This window comes from Amia ocellicauda, chromosome 6 (genome assembly GCF_036373705.1).
Source record: "Amia ocellicauda isolate fAmiCal2 chromosome 6, fAmiCal2.hap1, whole genome shotgun sequence".
In the NCBI taxonomy this organism is placed as follows: domain Eukaryota; kingdom Metazoa; phylum Chordata; class Actinopteri; order Amiiformes; family Amiidae; genus Amia; species Amia ocellicauda.
In genome coordinates, this window is record NC_089855.1 from 14566787 (window position 1) to 14582980 (window position 16194).

Genomic DNA, 16194 nt, shown 5'->3' on the forward strand with positions numbered 1-16194 from the left:
ATGTACTTCTGCAGCAAACTTAAAATTGCTAATTTCCTCTCTTTATTGGCATTGATAGATGAGGTAGCTCTGGCCTGTGGAAAACTATTAAGTGTTGAAGTTGAAGCCACCTTTGCAGAAAATGGGAGCTGGCGGATTAATGATTAACTTACAAAAAGGGGAAGAAACTTGAATCTTTATTATCTAAAACAATAATCCTGTTTAGTTTCATTAGCAGCTTGGAGCAATTTCTGAGCCGTATTAATAATAATATACCATTTTTTGTGGTTTTCACAAGCTATAAATAGCATGAGTTTCTTTTTTTATATAAAATACATGGTTATAATATGATTATACTATATAATAAATCCAGTCATGCAATGATTAAAAAATGTTAAAAAACAATTGGCCATTAATACAATACATAAATGGCCTCCAAATAGTTTAATTTATATATTTATTATATATTTATATTACTATTTCCCCAACAGAGTGTTCATCTAAATGAAGCCTCTTCGGCTAAAACTTTGGCCCCATTCAAATATGTATTTTCTGCAGGGGTAAATAATCCCCATGGAGTAGCCCCCAGACCTGTCCAACCATGTGTGAGCAGTGTTCTGGAGGCAGCCCCTGGGGTAAAATCGAACCCCCGCTTACCCCTACTCCCAAAGTAGGACAGCCTTAGCTTTACTGAGATTATTCCCACAATGCCTTGCTGTGGTCTCTGCTAGACAATATGGTATTGATTGTTTATACATGTTTTAGAGGCATACCTGTCAGGTCACTATTCTCAAGTTCTCATTGTGGTCTTTACATGATGTGTGTTGTGAATAATAATCAATCCAATCTACTATACATTCATTTATACAGTGCTTTTGGTAAAACTATAAATTAAATCAGATTCAATACAGGAAAACCAAGTCAGACATAGGAAAACAGCACAAACATTCAAAGTCTGTTTTTTTTAGTTAAAACCATTACCTGTCGCAGCACAGAATGGATGAAAAAGGTTGTAGTTGTAGGCTGACTAGTACAGCACTATTTTATTGAGGATTGTCCCAGGTTGCCTACTGATTCATACTTAATGCAAAGGTTCAAAACCAATCAGGACAAGCTGATCCATAGTTTTATTTTGGCAGCAGAGGACTTAAAGGATTTCCAAACCAGATGTGCAGCAGGGTGGGTTTGCATTCCAACTGATTTCAGTTCATTATTCATCAGAACTTTTGAAGAAGAGTGATGTGCTAAGCTATCGAAGTTTTCTGCAGAAACCTCTCAGCTAGCACACTATGTTCTGGAATCATTGTGTTTAGTTGGCATTTTGTTTCTGCCAAATATGACATAAAAAAATTGAAGAAACATCAAAATGTTGCTGAAACTTCATAATTCAGAATGTTGTTTAAGGTTATATGTATTTATTTAGATTGATATATGTTCCCTAAATGTTGCAAAATAACACTTCTCAGAGTGTTCTCTTGAAACATTTTAAAACAGGAAATCACACTTAATTCCAATTCTTTATTATTGGAAAAATGTCTTTATAAATTTAGTTTTAACGTAATGTAAAAACTACAAAGGATCTTGTTGAAATGTGCAAATGTGATTTCTTAGCTCTTCAGCTATTTTCAATACACTGTTGTTTTTTTCAGTTGTAATCAATCATAGTGATTATCTTGAGCTCTAACAATCTTTGCACATTTAACATGGGCTAATATATTGAACATTTAGTGTTTCTGCACAACATTTGCTTGACAATCATCATTTTGTTTTCTCATTGAACACACCCATGAAAGAAAAAACACATCATGACTTTGAATTCTATATCTGGCTCTCTATGAATACAAAATAATTTAGCTAAATTTTCCATGTAACACTCAAACACAAATACTGGATAATTATGTTGTCTTTACCACCGAACCACCTATTCTTGTTTAATGATTGTCCCTATTTTGCATCACACCACCGGCAGATTGGAAGGCCAATTTGATCATTCTTTGTACTCAGGTGCATGCATTACAAATTCAATTAACACTAATTAACACATTTAATTTAGCACATAAAATGAGGCCAGATTCTTAAAGTGACCCTGGACCAGTGCTAATATGCAGTAAAACAAATAATATAAAAACTATAAAAACAAATATGCATGACAGAAATATGCATACCTGGATCTTCTTGTATCTTACCCAGGAGCTAAAATATTACACACTATAGTAACACACTATTGGTGTATCCACATGAGTAGAAATACTCAAAAAAGTTTGTATGAATAATTTGCAGAGTTGGTCCTTGAACCCTTTCCAAAGATTAATAGTGAAGGCATATGAGACAGCAAAATAAGGGACATTTCTTTCTGTTTCAAGGTTTGTTGTTGTGTAATGCATCGGAGCTTCCTGAAGGTCTACAATCCTGAGTAAATTGCAATGATATTGTTTCTATAAGATCTTACTTTTTTAAAGCAGAAATATCAATTTGATGTCATCTGTGTAGAAAAAATAGCTCTGGCAATGTTGTCATTTTACTTTTTGAGACATTTTTTACTACACTTCTTGAAATGTTTGCTTGCTGCGGCATTCCCAGATAAAAACACTTCAGTCGTATCTGCTTTTTAAACCATAAAGAAACCATCGGACCTGTCAGCACCAAAGACATTTTAAGCAGATACTTAATACATTTCCCAATGCTGAGTGGGTTTTCATAGCAGATTAAACATTAATTCACAAGAACCAATTTTTCTCTACTTCAAAAGACAGAATAAAAATGTCTGCATGCTATTATACAATGTGCTAGGATCATTTTTAATTACACAGCTTAAAATAAATTACAATGTTTATTAAATAAATCATATATTATATGTATAAATATATAAATACATTACTGAATACAGTGTGTAAAGAATTGCAGCTTGTCTATAATATACTTAAGTACATGATTATACTTTAATGTATTTTGAAGTGACCTGATTTTATGCACAGCTCAGTCATTAAATGAGAGCAAAAGTTTCATTTATGCTTTAAGGACATCTCAAAAATATTACTTCTCAAATCACAAAGCCGCTTTAGGTCCGACTTTGCAGTGTAAACACAGTACTTGAGAACTATACTGATAATTTAATATACAGTACAGAGCACGTAGGCCTACAACATTGTACTTATAGTATATTGTAATTTTGTTTTATTAAACCGATTTCCTTTTTCTCTTCATAAAACATTTCAACTTACTCAGACTTTGTTACGAAATATATATGTTTAATTATTTAAATCCTAGTTTCTCATAACTGATTTTTTTCCAGGTGATTACATTGTTTCTTAGAAACAGTAAATTAAGGCCAACACCAGCCTTGTTTTCTTTGAAGACACATTCCAAACATGATAGAACACATTTGCAAATAAGATTTTTATAGCTGAATTACTAGTCTGAATATAATAAACTCATTTGTCAATAATTCATGGGACAAGCTGAAGGGAACAGATCCAGTAGTTTCTATTGTGTTTCATCCTTTTTTTCAACCATATCAATTAATAATGTATCATTTAAAGACATTGTATCAGGGAGGAATCATATACTAATCTTAGTTATGCTGTCACCCTTATCAAATATACTGTTTATAGCATAAATATTAAGTTTAAAGCATGGGGGTGTTGATTTATGTGTTCTTGCTATTACATTATAAATGTTGGTATGTAGTAGGTACAGTATGGGTAGTAGTATGGGTAGAATGCGGTTCCGAATACAGCCCCACTCCTTCTCTGGGCAAGCCACTCCCACAAACGATTCAAAACGCTGGCTTTGGTCGATGGAGTAACTGTCAATCATTTTTATGCAGCCAATCACTTTTCAGGATATTCTTGTCAATCATTTTTTTACCGCAGACAATTGCAGACGACCTGTCAGTCTTTTGAAGTGGACAATCGCCTTCTTCTTTTATAACAGGAGGGCGGGATTCACAAAGTTTTTTCATTCAAGGTTCATGTAGTTTAATACAGACAACAGCCTTTGCTAAGTTTTCTTTTTTGTATTTCCTGGTATGGATTAGACATGTCACTTAATTTCTGCATTGATATATATTGAAAGGTAATCTCAATTAAAGTAAATTATTAAGTGCTGTTAGTTTTGCGAATGGTTATAATGAAGCTAGTACAACCCCAATTCCGAAAAAGTTGGGACAGTATGGAAAATACTAATAAAAACAAAGAGGAGTGATTTGTAAATGTACTTTGATTTGTATTTAAACAAAAAACGTATAAAAACAAGGTATTTGATGTTTTACCTAATCAACTGCATAGTTTCTTGAAGGTAAACATTTATTTTGAAATTGATGCATGCAACACGTTCCAAAAAAGTAGGGACAGGGGCAATTTAGGACTAATAGTGATGTGACAGGTGAGGCAATTGTGTAATCATAGTACAAGGAGCCAGCAAAAAAGGCTTAGTCCTTAAACAGCAAGGATGGGCAGAGGCTCACCAATCTGCCAACATATTATTGGCGAATAATCCAACACTTTGAGAACAAAATTTCCCAAAGACAAATCGGTAGGATTTTGGGCATTTCACCTTCTACAGTGCACAATATAATTAAAAGATTCAAGGAATCCGGTCAAATCTTGATGCGTAAAGGGCAAGGCCAAAAACCACTTCTGAATGCACGTGATCTCCGATCCCTCAGACGTCACTGTCTTAAAAACCGTCATGAGTCTGTAATGGATATCCTGACATGGGCTCGGGAATACTTTGGTAAACCTTAATCAGTCAACACCATTCAGTCATCAGATTTGAAATGAGTGTATATTTTTAAAAATAAATTAAATTCACAAAGTCAAACATCAAATTATGTGTTAATAATGTGTTTTCAATATAGTACAGGGTGAATTGAATTTTCAAATGACTTTTTTTTTTTCTTTGCATTTTCCATACTGTTCCAACTTTTTCGGAATTGGGGTTGTAAATTGAAATATCTATTTGATTTTACAGTATGGTCCACTGAGCTTCCACTTGATTTGTATTTACTGCTGTTTTAATTGTTACGCAGTCTATAGCTGACTTCCGGCATATTATTACTTTGTTTTCTATTATTGCTGAATACTACTGACAAATGTGATTTCTGTCAGAACAAAACAGGTTTCATTGGACAGAATGTGTGAATGACAGATCCAGATTTTTAGATTAAATTGAGTGCAGTCATCTGTAGTGACCACTTTGAATGCAGCACATTTTTGAATACTTTGCTGTTGCTGAGTGCAATCAAAAGTCTGTCAAATTCCTATTTTTTGTCAATTCAGTATGTATGTTGGTGTATCTGTCCCATTATGCAAATGGCATGTTGGTTTCTGTAGAATTTCATATTTTTAGCTATCTATGTATATTTAATCCAAATACTTTTTACATAATCATATACCTAATAATGAATCTGTCCAAAACCAGGATACCAATGCCAGTTGCCGTGCCGTAGTAAGAAAACTAAAAATACATAATGATCAAGATTACTGCTTGTCCTGCTTACGACACAACTTCAAACGCATTGTACATGAGGTGAGGATTATTTATATATATTTGTTTTCCTGTGTGCAAGCTTGAGCTGCTCTTGGAATACAGCAGTGGCAACACAGACACCCTTGGTATAGGAAAGGTGAAGCTCAAACCCAAATAAATGTATTAAATATGGCATCAAAAAGTGTGCAAACCAAATTAAAATCTTACTCATAGACAGAAAACAATTGTAACATAATAATTGGAGAAGAATAAGAATCAAACAGTACATAGACTACATGTAGGCTATAAAGTATGTGTATTTGTTGGTTCAAATAAATTGGATATACACCTATGTCATTATTATAATCTATTTTTTGTTAGAGTTGGACCTAAACCTCCTTTAGATGTAGGGCTTAGAGTTGAAATAATGTCATAGTTTATATTTGGCTATGGTTAAGTTCTGATCTTACCATGGGCACATGAGAGACACAATGAATTGCTTCTATCAAATAGAAAATTAACACATTCTGGCCTTCTTAGCTTTCTCACCCCAGCTTGATTCTTTACTTTATGTAACAATATTACAGCATTTGCATATTTTTGGTTGTGTTTGTGTCATATTAATTATAGCTCTATTATAGTTAACCTTTACCTTGAAACATATACTTTGTAGAATTACCATAACTGCCCCTCATTATTAGGCAATAATTTATAATTAGCCAGTAGCTGATATGATGATTACAAAAATATTTTTTAGATCAAGCCAAGAAAGTGAAAAAACAGGTCAGGGAGGTAGGTCACCATGCATTTTGCAGTTCACTATTTATTATGAGCATAATGAGCTTTGTAATATTTTTGTGTATTTGGAAGATGTGTGTTTTTTTAATATTCTGTCTAGGTGTATTGAAAAGGTGAGCCACAAAATAATAAATAACAGTTGCAGTCTTTTCTTGTCAGCAAGAGCAGGCTAATAGCTATGTGTCAAGTGCAAATGAGAGACTACTCACAATTCCAGCTGGGGATTTATCCTTAGATCCTGTTCTGCAGCACTGAGGGTCACATAATTACAAGAAAGTTACCAAAACTCTTATTACTGCTGCCTGTTATGTGGGTGTGAAATAATTGCCACCCTACTGCAGGGCACGGGAGAATTACAATCAAAGGCATGCAAATGAGAGCATATGCATACATTAGCATTGTGTGTCTTCGTTGGTGAGTGAGATCATTCTTAAAGAAGCCTGTATTTTTGGGAGATAGACAAATCTAGGACATTAGCTGGCATTTAAAGTCAGCCATCCTTCAAATGTTTCTCAGAGGCCTCTTTTTATCCTTTCCAGTTAGTTATGCACTCAAATCAAATGCAGGCACACTGCATCATACATCTCATGGCTCTCTATCAGAGTAAGTCCCTTACTTATAATCTATTATTTATTCATTTGTTTAATATATTAATTTATTGAATGATTATAATGAAAACTTGCCTTTTAGATTCCCTCATTCAAGGTTTCTAATTAGCTAGCCGCAGCTTTGAATAACACAAGATGCAAAACAAAGGCTAGAATATAATCACAAACTATGGGGATACCTGTTTTTTAATTGTATGCATAACATGTTTTGCTGATTAATACAATGTGTTTATATTTAAAAAAATTATAATCAGAATGGCTCAGGGACAGTGAAAAGAATATTGAAACGGGGCTAAAGTAATACAAAGAGATTTTGGAAACGAGAATTTAAAAGTCTAAGATGTAACAATTTAATGCTTATGGAGATTAAAATTTTAAATTTAAATGTTTTAATTTTATATTTTATGTCACAGCTGAGGGGGCTCAGTGTGAAACACGTGACCAACTACGCCACCTCAATTGTTGAGCGAGAGAGGAACTTGCAACACCCTTCGAATTCTCTCCCTTGGCAGCTCGATTGGACCCCAAGACACAACAGCAGGAGGTAAGTAATAATAACAATATTTTATTTAAGCAGGTTTGATGTAACATGCACAGGGCACAAAGGCTGTGCAATACAAATGGCAATTACACACAATCAGGGAAGATAACTGCCAATAAATACACTAGCTAAAATCCGCCTTTAATATTTAGGGTGCATAAAAGACTAAAATATCCTAACCTAAAGAACATAAAGAAAAAATTATAAAAGGACCTAATAAAACATGCTATCTATCGATATAAAACTAATCTTCCCGTACTGTAAACATTCACACTAAGCAGCAACATATTCACGCCCCGCTCATGACACTTGAGTAAGTAAAGTAAGTAAAAATAGTAAGTTAAAGATAGACATCCCTCAAAACTGAAATGTCTCCATATAGCTGAGCCATAGTGTGAAAAGGTCTAAGAAAACTGATGACAAACAAATCATGTTTGCCTCATGGTATTGTTGCAATTGTACTCAGAAACTTAAAAAAGCTTGTTATGTTACTGATAACATTTCAACAAGGGATTAATTATAAAATCGCAATTTATAGGAACCAAAAGAAATAGCTGAAAACATCAGAATTGAAAACTGGTTTCTGGGCATAACCCATAACTCTAACTTCAAATAGCTAAATGCATCCACAAAAAGTACAATTCAATTGTTTTTTTTAATTTGTGTTTCCTTCTACAGTATGTCATACTGTATGTTAAAGTACACTGCCATACGTCATGCTGCATAAGCATAATATTTTAAGGTGATTTATGGTTGAGAGAACTGCGCTGTGTACATTTGGAGCCAAGAATTGTGCATATTGCATTAAGTAAATGCTTATTATAAAGTAATGCAACAGTGGGCTTGGTCTGTGATTCCAGCTATGGGGCACACAGTGTTCCCTTGTCAAAGAAGTGTGAGTTTCATTGTTTGCAAGAGTACACTATTGTTTAAACCTTTCCATAGAACAGTGACCATTTATTCAATTGGATCCATTTCACATGGAAAGTGACTGAGATGAGGTGTCATGCTATTGTGCCTGTGCAGTACACGTGTCATTCCACCCTACATTGTCACCTATCTGAGATATATCACAGTTAAATGGAGTTATTTTTCAGCACCACACTGTTGACACCGAACTACATATATCACTCAAACAGGGTGACTTGCCTGCTGTAAAGATTCTGAGTTCTAGTCTTGCTGACATCACATAATGATTGCTTAATTACATCCTGCTGTTAAACACAGATGAAGCAGACACTATTGTACTGGAATATCAGCACTAAATACATCATATAAATGTGTCACATCTTTCCCTAGGCAGCTTTTGTTTGGTATCTAAAGCTGAAATGAAAACAAAATGTAGGTGTCATTTTTGACCTATATAGCTTGTATTCAACATCCTTGAAGTGAGAAGTATTCTGTCCTGATCAAATACTGAAAAACTGCCCTAAACCTTTGTATCTTCCAGGACTGACTAAAGCAATGTCATGTCCATAAGTTGCTGTTTAACCTCTTTCTCCCAGGATGCAGATAAAGAACACAAGAAGGAGAGTGTTCAGCTTTGGAGCTCTAGAATTATGGGACAATTTGCATCGATCTGTTAGTTAAATTCCCTGTTGCAGTCTAACTAGATTAAAAATCTATTTTTATATCCTGGCCTACTCATCTTGAAATTGGAATGTGATATTGTGCTAATAATGTAGTGTAATGTAATACTATTCATAACTTTTTGCTTTTTATTATACCTTTTTTGCATGTGTATTTTATTATGTTTATACCTTTAAGAGTTATTGGTACATTTCTTATTTATATATATATTGTTCAGTAATTGCAGTTCCTTGCAGCATTTTTGCTCCAAACTAGTGTCTCGCTCAATGTTCTGAAAATTCTAATACAAGAATTATATTAGACCTCAGAGGACGGTGGAAAATGAAACATATTCAGTCACATTTGCTGCAACCATAATATATGTAAGTAAAGACAAATCTATGGAAGGATCCAATATTATCCAGCAGGACAACTGAATACATCTTAGTCATCAGCCACTTGTGCTCCAGACTCTACTGATCTATAAATGTCTGTCTCTGGTTAACCCTTTAGTGGATGTCTGAGGTGCAGTATCTGCCAACAAGACCTTTTATTGGTCTTTAGGGTGCAGTGTGATTTCATTCAACCAGAATGAAGGAAAAGCATCTGTGAGTCTCACCTACAAGTGGGTGAACACCTCTGGCTCTGGCTTCCATTGTAATGTACATTTTCAATGGATATTGTATCAATTTACTACATACATGTTTTAGTTATTTTTAATTATCCAAACAAAATGGAGTTGATGCAAATAATATACCTTTTGTGATACAGATCTTTCTCATTGGCAATGCTTCTTTGGCACTTTTTACTGTAGGCCGCAGGACTAATATTTACTGAGAGTTCAAAGCCAATCATACAGCTTCTATTGATTGGTATGAGGAGCAGTCTTCCTTAACAGAATCATTCCAAGAAATGGTTGTAACTTGGCTTGAAAAGTAATTTGTTAGCCACAAGCAAGGTCTGCGTGGATGAAGGGGGGTTTCTATCCATCAGGTTGGGTACCTAGGAAAAGTGCCCTATCAGTTTTGCTCCACTGGTTCATTTATGTAACTACAGTACATACACACATATAAATCCCATCTGCTAGCTTGTCTATCAAACTTTATGGGCCCTTGATTTCAAGGTTCTCCCCATTTACAGGCTAAAATGCCAGTTGCTGAAGCCTAACGCCTCAGTTTATATCTACATACTTCTAATGTGTCTGTAGTGAGCTCTGGCAGCAGATCCTACACTTCTTTTATATGTTGCAACCTGTCATGGTTAGTAGACATCAACTCACCTCCCTATTTACTTAATTTTCATCCAACATATCGTCATTCAACAGCAAGTATTAACATTTCTATATATTAACAGAGAATGTGCTTTTTATAGTAATATTACCCCTCGCCTGTCAGTGTCTAGTCTAATGACATGAAATCAATCCATTTCAATTAATCACACTTAACTATTTGATGTGGGCTTATTGCTGTGCCTTTTTCATGTTAGTGTTTAATGAGATTTCTAAATCTGTATCAACTCGGATAAGATTACAGCAGCCATTTCATGATGACGGCTTCCTGATTGTCAGTTTCACAATGCGGCACATACCAGATTCGCTTTGGTCTAGGAAGCCTAGGAAAGCCTAGGAAACTTTGGCCATGTTCCAAACGTCTAGTTCTGCTATAGGTTATGTCAGTGGGTTACTGATATTAGAACTTCCATTTTGTATTCACTGAGGTGTTTTTATCTGTTAGATGATTGTTTTGTTATGTTTTTGTTTTGTCTTTCAAATGTACTTCTCGCCTTTGTACTAGTATTAGTCTTGTGCTGATCTGGATCTGGAGAGACAGTATCTGCCTTCAAATGAGTTGCCGCTTAGTTGAAGAATCCTACTGAAGACCTAACATTAAGGTAATTCTCCTTCACCATAGCATAGGGTTTGCGACTGTAAGCATGAGGATATGCCTGAAGTACCTATTGTACTGAATTCTCAGCTTTTTCCTTGACTGTCTGCCAGCCAAAGGTATGAACTGCTAAGAGCTTTACTCAGCCATGACTGTGTTGGGAAAATCCTCAGCACAAAACAATTTAGCCCCACTTATGTAATCGCTCTCTGGTGTTCAATCATCATGTGCATGAGCCGATGACTTTGATGTCACTCTTGAATTCTCGAGTGGAGATATTCTGAATGCATGAAGATGCATCTGATATGGCAGATTGATTTAGCCATTTAAATAAACAGCCCAATTATTCCTGTGTTTTATTTTGTTCTTGCACAGCTTTGCATTGTCTTAATGGATAGAGGACACTTTAAACTTGAATGATTTTATTATTGTTAATCTTTAAACAGTGGACACTGTATGATTTTCACTTGCTGTGGTGAGATAATAATGCCAAACTGTAATGTTAGGTCACTCCTGAAAATCAGGCAATTTCCTGTATTTCTGCAATAAAGTAATTTATAAGATCGCATCTTAATGTGGATATAATTGTGTATAAGTAATGCTGAAAATCATGATCTCTGTATTCTAAATCTGAAATGCATAACTCTATGATTATTTTGATATTGTTAATCTGAGCTGAGTTAATCTGGAGTGAAGCTCACTCCAATATTTAAATTTTTCAGTACTATACTAGCTGAAATAACGGTAGGTTGCGAATGCAACCCCGCTTATCTAAAAAAGGAAGCACTGTCCAAGGGGGAGGGGTTTCTGCGCACTTCCGTAGGAACCCGATTGAAAACATCACTATCAAAGCTGCCATTGGCCCCTGCGCTCGTCACTCAGAACAGGTCCCTTCCCCCTTCCTGTTCCATAAAATGTGACGTCTGCACAGGTTCGTCCTCTCTTGCCGGGAGTTAGGAGTCCCGTGTGATCTTGCAACCCCTGGGCAGTGCTTCCTTTTTCAGATAACCTGGGTTGCATATCCCACCTATCGTTATCTTTCAAGTTGGAAGCACTGCCCAAGGGTTGGGGTCACTGTATAACAAAACCGTCGCAAGGGAGGAGGCAGCGAGCTGATAAGGGAGCCTGCCCCGAGGTGTACCACTAGGGGACCTTGGCAACACGACTCCAGACAGTAATCTCAGGGGCCCCGTAGGGCTGCACCTGAGCCGCCCAGGAGCAATGGCCACAGTCACGCTCTTACCGGGAACTGTCTAGAATCAGGCGGGGCTACAGAGGTTAACTCTTACGCCCTCTGCTTACAATAGCAAGGCCGGCTGCTCTACTAGTGCAGCTACGAGCGAGGCCGTAATCTACTTTACACAATATTTGTGCAAGCAATCAAGCAACTTGTGCGACGTCCGTGCATTATCATGGCAGTTGACCCCTGATCCAACAGGAGCGGGGACACGGACCCACTGAAACACAACATAATACACAGCCAGCTAGTCAACAGAGTAGCTGAGCTAAAAACAACAATATGTATAGCGTGGCTGCAGGAACATTCATGCTGCCTTCGCACAGCACAGGAGCATCCTACTCAACTGAACAATACAGAGTGGAGAGCTCCACTGTGTTGACAACTTAAAATGTCGTACAAACAAACCATATACACCACGGAGCAAAGGAACCAACTCATGTGCCACCCGCAGGAACACAGGAGCAGTTGACGCCTGCTGATAAGACCAGCTAACGCAGGGCAACATTAGCTCTATTGTGCTGACAAATTAACTATGTACACAGCGGAACACGGAACCACTGAGGACAGCAGCCGTGGTCTCTTGCTCTATGGCACACAGCCAAAGCGGGTCACAGACCTGCTGACCAAGGAACTATGTACACAGCGAGGCAGCGAACAACTTGTGCGCCATCAGCTGGGAGCAGTGGCAGTGAACTCCATTCTACACAGGCTAGAGTGGAGCTACAGTCCTGCTGTTTACACATGTTATATATACATAGTGGGGTACAGGCCAGACGCCTGCACCACCGCAACACATTTCTGTAATAAACTAAGTATACACAGGGCGGCCTCGTAAGGCAACATACCTGGAGGCCGCTTGACAGACCCTGGAACACATTGACAGGCTGTCAGCAAGTCTAGGAGCAGCTCGCGTGGATGCTCAACTGGAAGGCATAGTCCGGTGGAAGGGAAGACATGGTTCAAATAGCTCCATCAGGATGCGCTTAACAGGTGCAATTGTAAAATACAATACAATACAATGACCTTTGTTTCACGTTGTTGAAATGCAGTCTGTGGCAAATGCACTGCAGTGTTGAAAAGTGCGTTCCTGCATTGATGTATGCAGCTGTATACAGACAGTCAAACCCATTTCAAAGCACTTTCACGTTGCATAAGATGTTATATTTTAATTTTATGCTTTTTTTGATCAGAGCTTTATATCTGTCATCAAGGGAATCACTCACACGGCTAGGAACACAAACAGTGATACATGTTTGTTTATCGCACTTCCGGTGTTCTGACAAACAAACTACTTGTCAAAATGAGCTTCCTAATGAAAGTGTGCATGCGCAATGAACAATTTCAAAACAAACCCATAAATCATCTTGATTGGGCAGGTCAATTTGTCAGGTTAATCTGTCCATTTGAGCTGCCTGTCAGGATGTGCTGCTTTCTGAAATCACGCCTGCGTAGTGACCCCATACACGCCCATAAAAGCTCCCATTGACGGTAAGTTTTCAATATAACAGACTTCCTTATATAACTTAATTAACTTATGAATATCCTTAAAGTATTGCTTTCTTTAATCACTTTAGAATTTCAGATATTTGGCTGGTTTACAGTGGATAGGAACATAACTTGCATTTGCTTTTAATTTACAGAAATCAATGGACTTTTGGGTACTTTGTGGTAATTAATAGAACCCGATTCATTCAAAATCTAAAAATGCATAATAAAAATAGGCATAGACACTAGAGACCTCAAGCTTCTCTGTGTAGCCTTTGATTGCTGTACTTTTGACCTGGCCAGCTAAAATACATGTTCTATAAAACACAGGTCGACATGGAAGGTAGATACGATAAAGTATTCAGATACCTTTCATTCTCTGGCTATCCAGAAGAATACAGAAAGGCACAAAAGCAATCTTTATGCTTCAAAATTCACCATTTCAAGTAAGTAATTAAAAAAATAATGACAGTTGCACAATTAAGTATATCACAACCAAATGCAGAATTCTGGTCAATACTGCAATCTACAGTGATGGAAAAAAGCATTTGATCCCCTGCTGATTTTGTACGTTTGCCCATTGACAAAGAAATGATCAGTCTATAATTTTAATGGTAGGTGTATTTTCACAGTGAGAGACAGAATAACAACAAAAAAATCCAGAAAAACGCATTTCAAAAAAGTTATAAATTGATTTGCATGTTAATGAGGGAAATAAGTATTTGATCCCCTATCAATCAGCAAGATTTCTGGCTCCCAGGTGTCTTTTATACAGGTAACGAGCTGAGATTAAGAGCACTCTCTTAAAGGGAGTGCTCCTAATCTCAGCTCATTACCTGTATAAAAGACACCTGTCCACAGAAGCAATCAATCAATCAATCAGATTCCAAACTCTCCACCATGGCCAAGACCAAAGAGCTGTCCAAGGATGTCAGGGACAAGATTGTAGACCTACACAAGGCTGGAATGGGCTACAAGACCATCGCCAAGCAGCTTGGTGAGAAGGTGACAACAGTTGGTGCGATTATTCGCAAAAGGAAGAACACAAAATAACTGTCAGTCTCCCTCGCTCTGGGGCTCCATGCAAGATCTCACCTCGTGGAGTTTCAATGATCACGAGAACGGTGAGGAATCAGCCCAGAACTACACGGGAGGATCTTGTTAATGATCTCAAGGCAGCTGGGACCATAGTCACCAAGAAAACAATTGGTAACACACTACGCCGTAAAGGACTGAAATCCTGCAGCGCCCGCAAGGTCCCCCTGCTCAAGAAAGCACATGTACAGGCCCGTCTGAAGTTTGCCAATGAACATCTGAATGATTCAGAGGAGAACTGGGTGAAAGTGTTGTGGTCAGATGAGACCAAAATCGAGCTCTTTGGCATCAACTTAACTCGCCGTGTTTGGAGGAGGAGGAATGACCCCAAGAACACCATCCCCACCGTCAAACATGGAGGTGGAAACATTATGCTTTGGGGGTGTTTATCTGCTAAGGGGACAGGACAACTGCACCGCATCAAAGGGACGATGGACGGGGCCATGTACCGTCAAATCTTGGGTGAGAACCTCCTTCCCTCAGCCAGGGCATTGAAAATGGGTCGTGGATGGGTATTCCAGCATGACAATGACCCAAAACACACAGCCAAGGCAACAAAGGAGTGGCTCAAGAAGAAGCACATTAAGGTCCTGGAGTGGCCTAGCCTGTCTCCAGACCTTAATCCCATAGAAAATCTGTGGAGGGAGCTGAAGGTTCGAGTTGCCAAACGCCAGCCTCGAAACCTTAATGACTTGGAGAGGATCTGCAACGAGGAGTGGGACAAAATCCCTCCTGAGATGTGTGCAAACCTGGTGGCCAACTACAAGAAACGTCTGACCTCTGTGATTGCCAACGAGGGCTTTGCCACCAAGTACTAAGTCGAAGGGGTCAAATACTTATTTCCCTCATTAACATGCAAATCAATGTATAACTTTTTTGAAATGCGTTTTTCTGGATTTTTTTGTTGTTATTCTGTCTCTCACTGTTAAAATACAACTACCATTAAAATTATAGACTGATCATTTCTTTGTCAGTGGGCAAACATACAAAATCAGCAGGGGATCAAATACTTTTTTCCCTCACTGTATATATATATAGATTTTGTACTGAATATTACATGTTTTATGCTGTACGGAGCTGAGATATTCTTTAAAGTTACTCTTTAAAGCACTGAATGATATCTCAGTGAGGGCTGGCAGGTGGGATTATGTATAATCCTTTCTATCTTTAGCCATGTTAATGAGACTTCTTAATCCAGACCAGTCCACAGTAATAAGGAGCTAGAATTAAGAAGATGTGATATTTTCTTTGTTCCACTTTAGAGTTTTGGTTTTGGGGCTTTGATCACTAGTTGGTGCAGGGAAATCTTCTTGAGCAAACATCTATTATTAAACACTGCAGAACTAGGTCAAATTCAGTTTGGTTGCAGCAAAGATGAACTGTGTCCTAACAGTTTTTCACACATCTTTCACCATGTGATACATGACACAAATATGTGAAACAGCTGTGATATACAAATAAGAATCTACCTGAATATAAATAAAGCTGAAGCAGAAAGGATGGGAGAGCACTTACACAACATTCAAA